This window comes from Scyliorhinus canicula, chromosome 2, assembly GCF_902713615.1.
Source record: "Scyliorhinus canicula chromosome 2, sScyCan1.1, whole genome shotgun sequence".
NCBI classification, from domain to species: domain Eukaryota; kingdom Metazoa; phylum Chordata; class Chondrichthyes; order Carcharhiniformes; family Scyliorhinidae; genus Scyliorhinus; species Scyliorhinus canicula.
Genome location: NC_052147.1, coordinates 137,229,963 through 137,245,344, shown reverse-complemented (window position 1 = coordinate 137,245,344; position 15,382 = coordinate 137,229,963). Strand labels below are relative to the sequence as shown.

General features: G+C 45.6%; 1 protein-coding gene and 1 non-coding gene across 2 annotated transcripts in view; one reads left to right on the top strand and one right to left on the bottom strand.

The window, feature by feature from the left end:
- Positions 1-15,382, bottom strand: part of LOC119962275 (sperm-associated antigen 16 protein-like) — a 1,248,392-nt gene that overhangs the window by 942,804 nt on the left and 290,206 nt on the right. The window lies entirely within an intron of this gene.
- On the top strand, positions 10,253-10,326 carry trnai-aau. The gene has a single exon. It is a non-coding gene; the product is annotated as a tRNA-Ile (tRNA).

The following is a 15,382-nucleotide window of genomic DNA, read 5'->3' as shown; positions in this document are numbered from 1 at the left end:
CGGACCACCCCGCCCGATGGTGATTAGGTTTCACAGGTTCGTGGACAAGGAGCGGGTGCTGCGGTGGGCAAAGAGCGCCAGGAGCAGCACGTGGAACAACAGTGTCCTCCGCATTTACCAGGACCTAAGCTAGGAGGTGGCTCGGCGGCGAACAGCCTTTACGAATGGCAAGGAGGTGCTGTTCAAGAAGCACGTGAAGTTTGGTCTGCTGTTCCGGCTCGTCTATGGGTCACGCACCAGGGTCAACACCACTACTTCTCCGAGCCTGAAGAAGCGATGGACTTTGCGAGGGATCAGGGGCTGGTCCCGAAAAGAGGCCCCACGGACGCGTATTAGGGCCCGAGGACTACCGTGGGAAGGTACGCCGAATGGGCCTGGACTGCTGTTCAGCGGTTTGCTGGGTCAAAGGTGCCAAGCGGAACATTTGGGAGTCTTTCCTTTGTTCATGGACATTGGTTTGGGGGGTTTTTATTTTTATTTTTATTTTTTTATTGTTGTTTTTTTCTCTTATGTTTTTGTTTTTTCCTCTTTTTTTTCTGTTTTTTACTTTTTGGGCGGATTTGTACATTTTGTGCAGCTCGCGGAGGACACTGGAGCCGGCACGGTAACGAAGGGGGGCCGGTCAGCAAGGGGGGCCAAGGACGTGGGTTGGGGGGTTTTTCTTGGGGGTTTTTTTTTTGTGGTTTTTTTTGTGTTTGTTTTGTTGATGTCCATGCCTTCCTGTGCCAGTGAGTTTGCTCCAGTGGGTTGGAGAGGGGGATGGGGCACCGGGGAGTGGGGAGGAGGACAGGGAAACAATGGGAATGAGACAGGAAGGCACCGGAGTGTTGAGTCACCGGGCTAGCAGATTGGCTAGTCAAGGGAGTCAGGTGGGGGGGAAGATCACAGCCAGTGGATGGCAGGGGTGGGTGTATCAGGGGATGTGGTTAGGGGGGGGGGTTGTTCTGCTGACGTGGGAGGGACTTGAAATAGGCACTGGAAAGGAGGTCGAGGGTGGAGGCAGCCAATGGGCGGGCCAGGAATGGCGCGACGCACGGGCCGGGGGCCGGCCCGAGAAAGGCTATGGCTGACCGGCGTGGTGGGGGGGGTGGGTTGTGCCCCCCGACCAGGCTGATCACCTGGAACGTCAGGGGACTGAATGGGCCGGTTAAGAGGGCGTGGGTGTTCGCGCACTTGCGGGCCCTGAGGGCGGACGTAATTATGTTGCAGGAGACACATCTGAAAGTGTCAGACCAGATCAGGCTAAGGAAGGGCTGGATTAGCCAGGTCTTCCACTTGGACTTGGACTCGAAGTCCAGGGGGGTGGCAATCATGATCAACAAGCGGGTGCAATTTGAGGCAGAGGGCATAGCCGCAGACAGGGGGGGCAGATACCTGATGGTACGGGGCAGACTGGAGGGGAGAAGAGTGGTGCTGGTGAATATATATGCCCCGAACTGGGATGACGTGGACTTCATTAAAAGAGTGCTGGGGAAGATCCCAGACTTGGACTCTCGCAGGCTAATAATGGGGGGGGGGGGGGACTTTAACATGGTCCTTGACCCGGCTTTGGATCAGTCGTGTCCCAGAACGGGTAGACTCCCAGCAATGGCAAGGGAGCTGAAAGGGTTTATGGAGCAAATGGGGGCAGTGGATCCCTGGAGAGATAGACAGCCGACAGGAAGGGGCTACTCGTTTTACTCGCACGTCCATAAAGTATATTCTAGGATAGATTTCTTCGTACTAAGCAGGGATTGTATAGGGGAGGTAAAGAACACGGAATATTCGGCAATTACTATCTCAGACCATGCCCCGCATTGCGTAGACCTGCAGATCGGGGGGGCGAGCTACCAACGCCCACAATGGAGGCTAGACGTGGGATTGCTGTCGGAGGAGGGGATCTGTGAGAGGCTTCGGAGGTGTATGCAAAATTACTTGCAGGTGAATGACACGGGGGAGGTCTCAGCGGCGACCCTGTGGGAGGCGCTAAAGATAGTAGTGTGGGGGGGAGCTAATTTCAATTGGGGCCCACAGAGCCAAGGCAGACAGGGCAGAGATGGATAGATTGGTCAGGGAAATGGGTCAGATAGATGAAGAGCACGCGGAGTCCCCGGGGGAGGTTTTACTCAGGGAGAGGCAGAGACTACAGGCGGAACTGGGGGCACTATACACGAGTAGGGCCGTGGAACAGCTTAGGAAGGCGAGGGGAGTGGTGTACGAGCATGGGGAAAAGGCTAGCAGACTGTTAGCGCAGCAGCTCAGGAGGAGGGAGGCGGCCAGGGAAATAGGTAGAGTGATGGATGGGGAGGGGCGCAAAGTGGAGGACCCGGCAGGATTGAATAAGGTATTCCGGGACTTCTATCGCAAGCTGTATACTTCGGAGCCGCCGGAAGAACCGGAGGAGATGAAAAGGTTTCTGGACGGGTTAACCTTCCCAACAGTAGGTGGGGGGGCGAGTGGATGAGCTGGGGGCCCCGATTAGAGTGGAGGAGGTATTGGGGGGCCTAAAGGCCATGCAGTCGGGGAAAGCCCCGGGGCCGGATGGATACCCAGTAGAGTTCTATAGGAAGTTTTCTGAGGTGGTGGGCCCGGTCTTGGAGAGGGTTTTCAATGAGGCAAGGGACAGAGGGACCCAGCCGCCGACAATGTCGCAAGCCACTATATCACTGATATTGAAGCGGGGTAAAGACCCGGAGGCGTGCGGATCCTACAGGCCAATCTCCCTGATTAACGTTGACGCCATGCTCCTGGCAAAGGTACTGGCGGTTAGAATGGAGGACTGCGTACCGGAGGTGATTGGGGAGGACGAAACTGGGTTCGTGAAAGGTAGGCAGCTGGCGGCCAACCTGAGAAGATTACTTAATGTGATAATGATGCCCCCGGCGGGCAGGGAGGTGGAGGTAGTGGTGGCGATGGACGCCGAGAAGGCCTTTGACCGGGTGGAGTGGGAATATCTATGGGAGGTGCTCAGAAGGTTTGGGTTCGGGGAGGGATTGGTGGAATGGATCAAATTATTATATCAGGCCCCAAGGGCCAGCGTCAGGACTAACAGAGAAGTGTCGGAGTACTTTAGGTTGTACCGAGGGACCAGACAGGGCTGCCCGCTCTCCCCGCTGCTGTTTGCTCTGGCCATAGAGCCGCTGGCGATTGCGCTGAGAGCTGCAGAGGGATGGAAGGGGATGGTGAGGGGCGGGGTAGAACATAGGGTCTCTCTTTATGCAGACGACCTGCTCCTGTACGTGTCGGACCCAGTGGCCGGGATGGGAAGTATACTGGGAATGTTGAGGAAGTTCTGCCAGTTTTCAGGATGCAAATTAAATACGGTCAAGAGTGAAATGTTTGTGGTACAGGCAAGGGGCCAGGAGAACAGATTGAGAGGGCTACCGTTTAGGCTGGTTGAGGAAAATCTCCGGTATTTGGGAATCCAGGTGCCACGAGACTGGGGTAGGCTGCACAATTTAAATTTGGCCAGGGTGGTGGAGCAAACGAAGGGAGAGTTTCGGAGATGGGATGCACTCCCGCTGTCGCTGGCAGGGAGGGTGCAGACTGTAAAGATGACAATCCTCCCTAGATTTCTGTTTGTTTTTCAGTGCATCCCGATCTTTGTCCCACAGTCCTTCTTCAAAAGAGTTAACAGGGTGATCATGAGCTTTGTCTGGGCGGGAAAATCCCCGCGGGTGAAGAAGGCGATGTTAGAGAGGAACCGCAGCGAGGGAGGGCTGGCTTTGCCGAGTCTGATTAATTATTACTGGGCGGCCAACATCGCTATGATAAGGAAGTGGATGGTGGGAACGGGGTCTATCTGGGAGCGGGTGGAGGCGGCTTCGTGCAGGGGCTCCAGCTTGGCAGCCCTGGTCACGGCTCCTCTACCGTTGCCGCCGGCCAAGTACTCTACCAGCCCGGTAATGGTGGCGACCCTGCGGATATGGGGCCAGTGGAGGAGGCATGTAGGGGAGACGGGGGCGTCGGTTTGGGCGCCAATCTGCGACAACCATCGGTTTGCCCCCGGGAGTATGGATGGGGGGTTTCGAGTATGGCGGCGGGCGGGGGTGGGAAGGGTGGGCAATATGTTCCTGGAAGGGAGTTTTGCGAGTTTGAGGAGCTTGGAGGAGAAATTTGGGCTGGTAAGGGGAAATGATTTTAGGTACCTACAGTTGCGGGACTTTGTTCGTAGACAGGTCCCATCTTTCCCACGCCTCCCGCCAATGGGGATCCTAGACAGAATAGTCTCTGGGGGGAAGATGGGTAGGGTAGAGTCTCTGGTATTTATAAGGTGCTCATGAGGGAGGAAGGGTCCCAGACGGAGGAACTGAAACTTAAATGGGAGGAGGAGCTAGGCGGGGAAATGGAGGACGGGCTGTGGGCAGAGGCCCTGAGAAGGGTAAATTCAACCGCGACATGTGCTGGGCTCGGGCTGATTCAGTTTAAGGTCGTTCACCGGGCCCATATGACGGTGGCTCGGATGAGCAAATTCTTTGGGATAGAGGACAAATGCGCTAGGTGCGCGGGAGGACCAGCGAACCACATTCACATGTTTTGGGCATGCCCTAAGCTGACGGGGTACTGGGAGGGATTTGCGGGCGTCATGTCCTGGGTGCTAAAAACAAGGGTGGCGATGGGTCCAAGGGTGGCAATTTTTGGGGTTTCGGAGGACCCGGGAGTCCAGGGGGAGAAAGAGGCCGATGTTTTGGCCTTTGCTTCCCTGATAGCCCGGCGACGAATACTATTGGCGTGGAGGGACTCAAAGCCCCCAAACTGAGTTGTGGCTTGCGGACATGTCGAGTTTCCTGGGTATGGAAAGTAGAGTAGAGTAGGAGGGATAAAATGGCGGGTAGTACCGGTGGGAGAGGAGCGGGCTTGTGCAGTATGTTATGATTGAAGTATTGAAAGTACATGGATGTTTGCACATTTTTGCCTTTTTTGCTTTCTTTCTGTTGATGTCTAACTGTTTGCAAAGCCAACTACCTCAATAAAATTGTTTATTAAAAAAAAAGAAATTCTTAAGGATACCAAATTGCCTGTTAGATTGGGCTCTTGCACAGGTTCATTTTTGTGGATGAATGGAATTCTGATCCTTGGTGAAACCTTAGGTTCTGCTTCAAGAGCATTCCGAATTTCAAGATGGCATTGCCATTCACTGAGAGACAAAGGGGTTTCCTGCACTTTCCAGTTTTGGTGGGCTGTGCTACAATGGTGATCAAGCTCAGCATGAAAAAATAATGGGGTAGGGATGGTACGTGCGCAGTGGTTGGGACGAGGACTGCGGCGCTGTGGACTAGGGCTCGAATCCCAGCCTTGGGTCACTGTGCTGTGGAGTTTGCACATTCTCCTCATGTCTGTGTGGGTTTCACCCCCACAACCCAAAGATGTGCAGGTTAGGTGAATTGGCCACGCTAAATTGCCCATTAATTGGATAAAAAATAATTGGGTACTCTAAATTTAAAAAAATAAAATAATGGGGTGAATTCTCTGCCAGCAGGATCCCATATTCCGCCAGCAGCGCTCCCTGCCTGCGGATTTCCTGGCGGCATGGTGTGGCCACAATGGCAAATCACATTGGCCAGTGGCAGAAATGAAGAATCCCGCTGCCAGCGTTGCCGAGGAACATGCGACCAGAAAGGCGGAGAATTTACCCCAATTTTCTCAACAATGCTGCGTGTAGAGTTCTCTTGCTCAGTGTCTATGTTTAAAGTTGCACATTTGTTGAATCCTGGCTTTTTCTTGCTTTGAGCTGGGTTTAAAAAGTCACGATTCTGGAAAATACAAAGAATAACTTCTAAAATTATCTGGAACAAACTAGGATGCCCCATGTCAAGGCTTCAACTTGGGAATCAGGTTTTTAGTGACGGGTTTTTTTCAAACTGCACTTGTCGCTCTTAATTATTTAAAGATTTCTCAGGATTTGCTGTAGACTGGAATCTTAAAAAAAAGATAATTCTTGTTAGGTCTGCTGACTTTGTGCTCTGGGATTTGAAGCTGGGAAACTGTACTTCCAAAGGAGATACAATGGAGTCTTCTACTGCAGTAAACAATTTTGAATCTCTGCCTTCAGCTTCCAAGCCTTTCTTTGGAGATTTTTCCTGATGATCTTTCCTCCACGCCTTTGCTTCTAGATCTGCTCTTCAGATGAGAATGCTTTGAGAGATTTTTTCTTGGTCTTCAAGCATTTTTGGTTTTCTCTACATTTTCTGAAAGGTTTTAGGTTTTTCTACAAGCGCCTATCATGTTGTAAGGTTGTTTGGTATCTCACTAAGAGGTCCGGACGATTGTATGGCTCAAAATCATCCCCAAGATGTGAAAAAAATAGGAAGAAAGGTTCATAAAGTTTGTGTGCTTGCTTTTACAATCTAAAGGCTAAAATTAGGAATAATTTCTAAAGAGTTGAGATCAGATAAAGGAAGGGCAAAGGAAAACTGTATTTAAGGAGATGATTCATCATATGCTTGAGAGTTGCTTTTAGATCTTAGCCAACAGTAAAAACAGCTGTTTAACCCCTAGCAAGAAGTGTCTGGGAATAAAGCCTGTCTCAAAAAGTGAGCTGTTGGTTTTATCTCAGAAGCATCCCCGAATAGATTTTACTGCATTGTGTGGTAACTGTTGCTGCTTTTAAAAAAATGAATGAAAATAAAAATCGCTTATTGTCACGAGTAGGCTTCAATGAAGTTACTGTGAAAAGCCCCTAGTTGCCACATTCCGGCGCCTGTTCGGGGAGGCTGGTATGGGAATTGAACCGTGCTACTGGCCTGCCTTGGTCTGCTTTAAAAGCCAGCGATTTAGCCCAGTGTGCTAAACCAGCCCCTGCCCCTTTTTTAATAGGTTTCAAAATTTATAACATGTTGTGGAACTAATAGGGAGAGTTCACTCTAAAGGCAGTTAAGATTGTTTGGCACTACTTAAATTAGTGATACTGTACATAGCCATTGTCTTAATTAGGTGTACTTCTAGGTGACTTCATTGTTGTTTATTGTCTTTATTAATAACATTTATATTATTATAGTCATCACCAACAATCTTGAACATCATTCTCTGGATATCAAATCTTTCCTCACATTATAACAAATTGCAAAAATACAGTTGAGGGCAGTTGTTTCAAATTTCCCTTTTGGAATTAGGAACAACTTGGCACTTGCCATCAGCCGCATCTTTAGCATCTCATCATTTGACAATTGCACAATGCGTCAAGCATGACTGTCATGCACATTCTAAGTACTATTTTCAGTTCATTTGGTATGCTTAGACACATATATAATGGTCCACACTTTATTTGGTCAGCCCTTTCATTATATGTATGAGAAGTGGAATATTGATTACAGTACATCTTCTCATTACTCTTGATCTAAAGGCCTAGCTGGATGAATGAATGGCATGGTGAAGTCCCTAATTCACAAATGCAGACAGATTAAATGAGAACAATACATGGCAATGTTACATCTGAGAGTGGCGCCTTTTAAGTGCGGCTATTCTATCATCGGCAAAACTCATATTTGCATACCACTGTGTCCCAATTTACCTAATCTCACCCATTCTACTCTTTTGGAAAGTAGGCAGAAACATCTGAAGCTACAAGAGAAGATGGCCAACATGTATGATGAAAATTCAGGTACAGAATTGCCAGATTGACTGTTGGGACAACAAGTTTGCACCTAGGATCCCACAGAAGGTACAAGACAACCAGCCGAGGTGACAAGGATTTGTTCAGGACCAAAGTTCTATAAAGTTGTTACTTTCAAAGGTGTAACAGTGAGGCATAATCAATGACAATTTAGGTCTATTCCAGCTCTTCCACCAACATGCAGTCCTATTGATTCTGGGACAAAATCTTAAATGCAATATGGAATGATATTCATGAATAATAATTTCACAGATCACTGTGAGCAATGAAAGAAACCTCTGGACAACATCACCATCACAAGATCTGGGCATACCAGGGGATTATCTTTACACTTTAGAGGCTCATAGATTCATCAGAACGTGAACCACTAATGTAAATAATTATACTTCTTGGAAAGGGGTACAAGTAGCTTTAAAAAGAAAGGGGGCTATTATAAAATACCTTTAAAGGATATCAGAATAATATCACTAGAAGGGAAATATGTGATTATGATCTAGTTTTAGTTTCACCTTTTCTTTAAGCAAAGCACAGACTCACAGCTCTGATGTCTTTCACCTTTATATTTATATTTAGATTCAGACTTATTATCACATGTACTGAGGTACAGTGAAAAGTATTGTTCTGCGTACAATCCAGGCAGATCACTCCATACATGAAAACATATAACATATGATAAATACATGAGGATGCATAATGAAAATACATAAACATAGGCAGTGGGGAAGTATATGCTATATTGTGCTCCAACTGTAGAGGAGATGTGTAGAAAGATCAGCTCTGTCCATATAACTTTCTCACATGTCCATTCTTAATAAATGAACCCAAATGTGTTTACCCAATCCCTTATGAGTGATTAGTGTCTTAGGTCTTGCACAGTATCTAGTTACAGGAGTAATTATGTTCTGTAGTCTTAATCTTGCTAGAAATGTAAAATTCTGAACTGGTAGACAACCTGAATTCATACAACTGTTTTAACTCTGAAAGGACAAGGGTGAAGTATTCATATCAACCTTATTTCAAATGGGAACCTACTGTTCGCCAACCACAGCTAAGACACACAAACATGGCCCATTATGTGCACAGTTGAATACTCTTCATTTTGTTTTAAACCAATCCAAGTTATATGGGTTGGAATAAAAATGTTACTACTTGTGAATTACACAAAGATAGGTAGGAGAGTAGGTTATGAAGGGGGCATAAGGAGTCTGCAAAGGGATAGAGTTAGTTTATGTAAGTGGGTAAATATTTGGCAGGTGGAGTATTACGTGGGAAAATGTGAACTTGTCCATTTTGATAGGAAGAATAGAAAAGCAGTATATTATTTAAATGGAGAAAGATTACAGAATTCTACAGAACAGAGGTATCTGGGTGCCCTGGTACATAAATCACCCAAAGTTAGTATGCGGGTACATCAAGTGATGAGAAAGGAAAATTAAATATTATTGTTTATTGCCAAGGGAAAGGAATATAAAAGGAAAGAGGTTTTACTAAAGTTCTCCAGAGGGTTGGTGAGACCACATCTAGAGTTTGGGTACAGTTTTGGTGTTACCGAATGCAGGACCAGACCCCAATTTTTGTTAGGATATCGGACGAGAAAATCCAAACAATTTGCAATTTGTAAAACTGAGAGAAAAGGATATTTTACCCTAGGAGGGATGACTCTGACCAATAGGTATCTTTTATGTTGAAACAAACTTTAATTTGAACAACAGTATAACCACATTAACATCAAAGAAATAGCTTTACAATTAACAATTAAACAGTTCTTAAATAAAAGAAAAAACTTTAACTCACTATCTGCACATGCAACTATATATCATCCAACAAAGTAGCCCAATACAGTTCAGAATCCACTCATAAATAAAGTTAGCAATCAGGGTTACTTGCTGTTCTCTGTGCATGCCTTTGGAGAGAGACCCTTTCAGGAGCAACCCGAAAATTCTTGTCTTGTCAGACTCAAATTCTATGGCAGGACGGCGAAAACGACAGACCTACCATTAACTACATCATCTGTATCTCACTGAGATGTTTCATGACCTGCTTCGCTCAGACTAAACGCCATCCCCCATTAATTATCTACGCCTCGGGGAACCTCCAAAAACAAACAATATCCCATTAGTCATCTCTCTACAACATAAAAGGGGAAAATCAATGATTAGCTCACTTTTACAGCACCTTAATTATAGCTTGAGCAGACATACTGCCTTTTTGTATTTCAACCCAGGGTTTAAATAACATTACAACAAAATATCAAATATAATATAATAATGTCCTACATTCTTCACACTTAATAAAGGATATGAGGAGAAACATTTCCTTTCAGAGAATCATTAGTCTGTAATTCTCCTCACCAGAACAGTGGAGGCCGAGTCATTAATATTTTTAAGGCTGAGTTGGACACATTCTTCATAAAGAAGGGAGTCAAATGTTACAGAAGGGTATGGAAAGTAGAGTTGAGGCCACAGTCATATATTATCAAATGGCAGAGCAGACTCGAGAGGTTGAATGGCCTACTATTTCCCTTAATTCTTCTTTTTGCAAATGACATATAAATGCAATCCAAGCACAATGTTTAAAACCGTGATTAAGGTGAGATGTTGCAATAAGATCGGAGAACTACTTTGAAGCCTACTCGTGACAATAAGCAATTTTCATTTAGCTGGCCGGTTAGCTCAGTTGGTTAGAGCGTGGTGCTAATAACGCCAAGGTCGCGGGTTCGATCCCCGTACGGGCCATCCTCTACTTTGGGCAGCACGGTAGCCTTGTGGATAGCACAATCGCTTCACAGCTCCAGGGTCCCAGGTTCGATTCCGGCTTGGGTCACTGTCTGTGCGGAGTCTGCACATCCTCCCCGTGTGTGCGTGGGTTTCCACCGGGTGCTCCGGTTTCCTCCCACAGTCCAAAGATGTGCGGGTTAGGTGGATTGGCCATGATAAATTGCCCTTAGTATCCAAAATTGCCCTTGGTGTTGGGTGGGGTTACTGGGTAATGGGGATAGGGTGGAGGTGTTGACCTTGGATAGGGGATGGGGTGCTCTTTCCAAGAGCTGGTGCAGACTCGATGGGCCGAATGGCCTCCTTCTGCACTGTAAATTCTCTGTAAAAAAAAAAAACTCTTAACAATCTGGCTTTATCTGTTACATAGAATACAATGTCCAATATGTTCTAGGTTACCACATGGTCACCCATCTATTTCATGGGCTTCGAGATTAAAAACGTTATTGATGTCAGGATATGCACTTGTAGAACAAGGTGAGAAGCATGACATGCGTTTCAATTATTTTCATGATTTCCTATATGTGATTGATTGTTGATTACATGTTCCCCTACTCCCAGTATGAGAGAGCTATCTTCTGCACTGATAATAAGCCAACATTTTTGCACAATGGACTTAGCACAATGTTTGGATATACAAAAAAAATAGTGTTATCTTCATACAGAGCAGAAGCAAACAAACATGTATATTGTCCACAGAGGGATAGATAGCTAATTTTTCATAAATAAATCAATTTACATGTAAAGCAGGAAGAATTATAGAATTAAATCATCAGCCATCTGTGAATGCTGAAGCTCATGACCCATCAATCATCCTGTCAGATCTCTTAAGACAGCGTGCTTGAGCAGGTACAGCACATACTCCTGGGACTAGCACATTTCCAAAGAAAAGAAAGAAGAGCAAGGTAAGCACATATTGATTTGTTGCAGCGCATTTTTATTTCAAGTTATACGTATCCAAGGTTGAGTTTTTACATCTGAACTAGGAATATCCAATTAAAGGATTACTTGTAGGAGCCCTTATGTACAAGTACCAGACATATTTACAACAACTTAATGAGCATATACAGATCACTGACTGGTTAACTAGAATCATCTCAGAGGATCTACATTTTTAGCTATGACTGAAAAAGGAATGGCCTCTGGTGAAACATGATTTTCTTATCAGTGAGGTTGACTGTCACTTAATGACAGAAAGACATAGAAAAATTATAATCAGCTACACAAATAGAAATAAAAAATTGGATTCCTTAGAAAAGCACGTGTTGTTTCTTACAATCATTGGGCTACATTCTCTGTTCCCGAGGTTAAGTGCTGACTCCAACGGTGGCAGTCTGACTCCCACCCGGTGTCACATTCCATTGTCCGCCTCGGTGATCCCTGCTTGCGTGCTGGCCACGCTATTGCACGGGCCAATAAACCTTCGCTGGGGGGGGGGATGGTTGAATATGTCACTGGAATGGGAGTCAGACCCTATCAAATGAGCAGCAGAGCTCATCACAGAGCGGGTCGTTATCATCGTTCGCCCCATGGACCAGACCCACTGCTACTGCTGACCCAGGGCCACCACCCGATAGTGAAGCTGGCGGGAAGCTCAGAGGGGGCTGGAGGTGCTGCAGCAGGGGGGATGCTGTGCAGAAAAGGAGGGGGGGAATGGTCCTGGGGTGCTGGGCAGTGACAGATCACTGAACGGTAAGCCATGACGTACAGTGTCCCCACATCTCCCACCCAGGACCCTGCCACCTCCAAGGCTGACCGCAAGGGGTACCCATAATCATGAAGCTCATGCCATGAAGCACCCCTAGGGTGGAGAAGGTATTAGGACCCGTGCTGGTGAATCCCCCCCCCCCCCACACTTCTCCCTGGCGCATCTGATGGCTCGTGCCATCCTCCAACACCCACAACCTACATCCCTTTGGGGCTGTGCCACGTCACCCTGTGACTGTGCTTGGTTGCTCTGTGAGCTACCACCCCCACACTGTGCCCCAGGCCTTTGACATCCTGACCCATGACCCTGACCCTTTCCCCAATGCTTCCACCACACTCCGGGGAACATGCCGTCCCACCTCTCCTCCACGGTATCCAGCAATGTCTCAAGCTCTGCATCCTCGAATCTCGCGGCCGGTCACCGGGGTTCCATCTTCTTGGCCGGATTAAGAGTATGTGAGGAGTGGAGTGCTTGTCTGCGGCTGCAGCTAGTCAGGCTCACCGTAACCCCCCGCGTGCATTGATCATGGCCAATCCACCTAACATCTGCCCTCCACCTCTCTATTCTTAACTTCAATTCGTACAATTAACAATATTACTTCTTTCTCCTTAAATAAAATATAACAGCTAATATGCACAATTATTGTTTCAAAATAAATCAAGTATTTTTTCCATGTTCTGTGCAAAGCATTACATTATGAGAGGTCCCTCTTCAAGTCCTCATAACAATTTTGGAGTACAATCACTTATTTTTGAAAAACTATCAGATAATTGATGGCTTGCATGAATCCATTTATCTTGGGAATTTCCTTTCTCTCATTTGTTTCAATCCAGAAATGTCAATTTGTTTTGTTTTCCTTCTGCTTTCTGTAGACATTGTGTCCGTTATTCCACAAAGAATAGTTATCTATTTAGCAGTCAATGAGCAAACTATCTTCAGTATGTCCCTTGTATTCCCTAAAATATTTGACAAATAGAATCCCATATCCATTGCTATAATTGTAGGTATCTCGCTGCCATGTCTATAAAGTGAGGAATGAAAGCATTTCTTTAGACCCATGGCAGCTATCTCATTAAAGTCACATGCCAAAGGAAGACATGTGGTTTGTTCTTCAATACTTTTCACGGATTTCACACATTCCACTAATCTCTTTGATGACCTTGTGTACTCTTCAACAACTATGTTTTAGCAGGATTTTTAATCTTTGACAAGAAAGGTGAGCAAATTGTCTTTAAGAGAATTTGCTTTTTTCCATCTCTGATTTTTATCACCTGCCTGTAACTAATACTTCTGTAACAATTATTAAAATAAATTACTGTTAGGGGGATTCAATCATACCCTGATTGAGTAAGTTACATCCAAAAGCCTCATCAAGCTCCATGTCTAGTTTTGGAATACATTGTGAACAGCAAGAATATCTCATTAGAGACCACATAGGTATCGGTAAAGTGGTCCACTTCAGTCATTTTGTGAAGATGTGCAGAATCACCATTACTTTTGGTATTGTCATCACCAAACCTGAAAAAAGTAGAATCTGCACCGGTCCTCATGACTAAGTAAATCTAGGTAACAGTACAACCAATTGTTCCACATACTCTCGAGATGCAACCACTAGCTAACACAGCTAATTGAATAAATCTGCAACTAACAGACTCGTCACCGAATTAAAGCTCCTTGTGACAAATACAATTCCTTCTGATTGATCATTATCATCTCTAGTCTCAGAATTTTCTGTGGCATATGTCACTTCATAAATCTGCTTTTCTGCTTTGGGCAGTTAATAGCATAATGGCATTTGAGTCACACCTGAAGTACTTATTAACTGGTTCCCAGGCATTGCTGGAGTTCATTCGCCTATTATTGAAGATTTAATCCTAAGGCACCACACACCTCTATCTGAAAGCCAAACTCCAGTTAAAACTAAGAGTCTGCCCCTGTGCAACATCTTAGCACAATCCAGCAAGTTAAATACTAACACTGAACCAGGGATCTCTAAATTTAATTTCTTAAATCTTTTGTAGTCTATTAAATTCTATGATATATTCCTTCATGGGATGACCCATGAAGGTCTTTTGAAATCTATCAAATTCTGACCAGCCCTCGTAAAAATCTGATTTATCACCTTTCCTGCAAATCTAATCCATTATCCCGAAGAGAAGATTCAAATCTTCATTTGTATCCAACTCACTAGCTTCCAACTCCCAAAATACTTTCCTTCTGATTTTACTTTTGTTAGGAAGAATTTATAACATTTTGTTGGTCCGTGGAACTGAAGTACAGGAAATGGATCCTCGCTGATGGCGGTTTCAACTGAGGAGTAGAGGCAAGCATTAAATGAGCCAAGAAGTCCAAAACAATCCTAGGAGTACCTGAAAATCATTGGCCTAAAAAATGAATCCCTGATTATTGGACTTGAACAAAAATGTTCTCAGTAAATCTGCAAAATTGGCAATTTCCAAGCTGGGAGAGATATTGTGCTGGTATTGGACTACCCTGTACTCTTCTCAAGAAGCTGGAAATCATTTTACTCCATGCCTATAAGTGCAAGTTATGACCTTGTCTCATTGCAGTTTCCAGGAACACAGAATTACAGTGAGATCGCATCAGTCCGTCTTCAATTAAAGATCTTGAAAGTTACAATGATACAGTGGGCGGAGTTCTCTCAAAAAATGTCTAAAGGCGTGATTCATCCGAAAAATGGCTAAGTGTCATTTTGAGCGAGTTTGGCGGGGTGTTTTGCACCGGCTGTAATGGCACAATCGCGACATGTTTTCAACGCACTTAGTGTAATACATTGAGCCGCATGTAAAACTCGGCATGCCTGACTCCTCAGTCATCTGATTTGCTCAGTGCAAAATGCGAGTCCCCCATGTGAAACCCATCATGCTCGACTCCCTTGTTATCTGATTTTCCCGATTCGTGTTCAGCTGCTCGCCACTAACTAGGGAAAGTTGCTTTTAAATGCTCCCTCAGTACTCACTCCCATCAAGAGACTTACTCCTTGCTTTGGGAATGTCGACCTGGCCAGGCTTATCGTTGTCTAATGTAGGAAGAAGATGAATGACCTCCTATGAGCTGCAAGGGTAAGTTACCACCCCTCTTCTAGCATCAATCCCATCTGCTACCCGTCAGATCCCTAACACAGCCCACCCCCGAAATCCACTAGTTTACGCCTCGCACCCAACCAACATCCAACCTCCATGCTTGTTCCTCAGAACCGCCAGCCAGCTGCAATCACAACCTCTTCATGTCTCGGCCCATCATGCTACTTGTTATAGACCCCGTGAATCATCAAGCATGTGGCACACA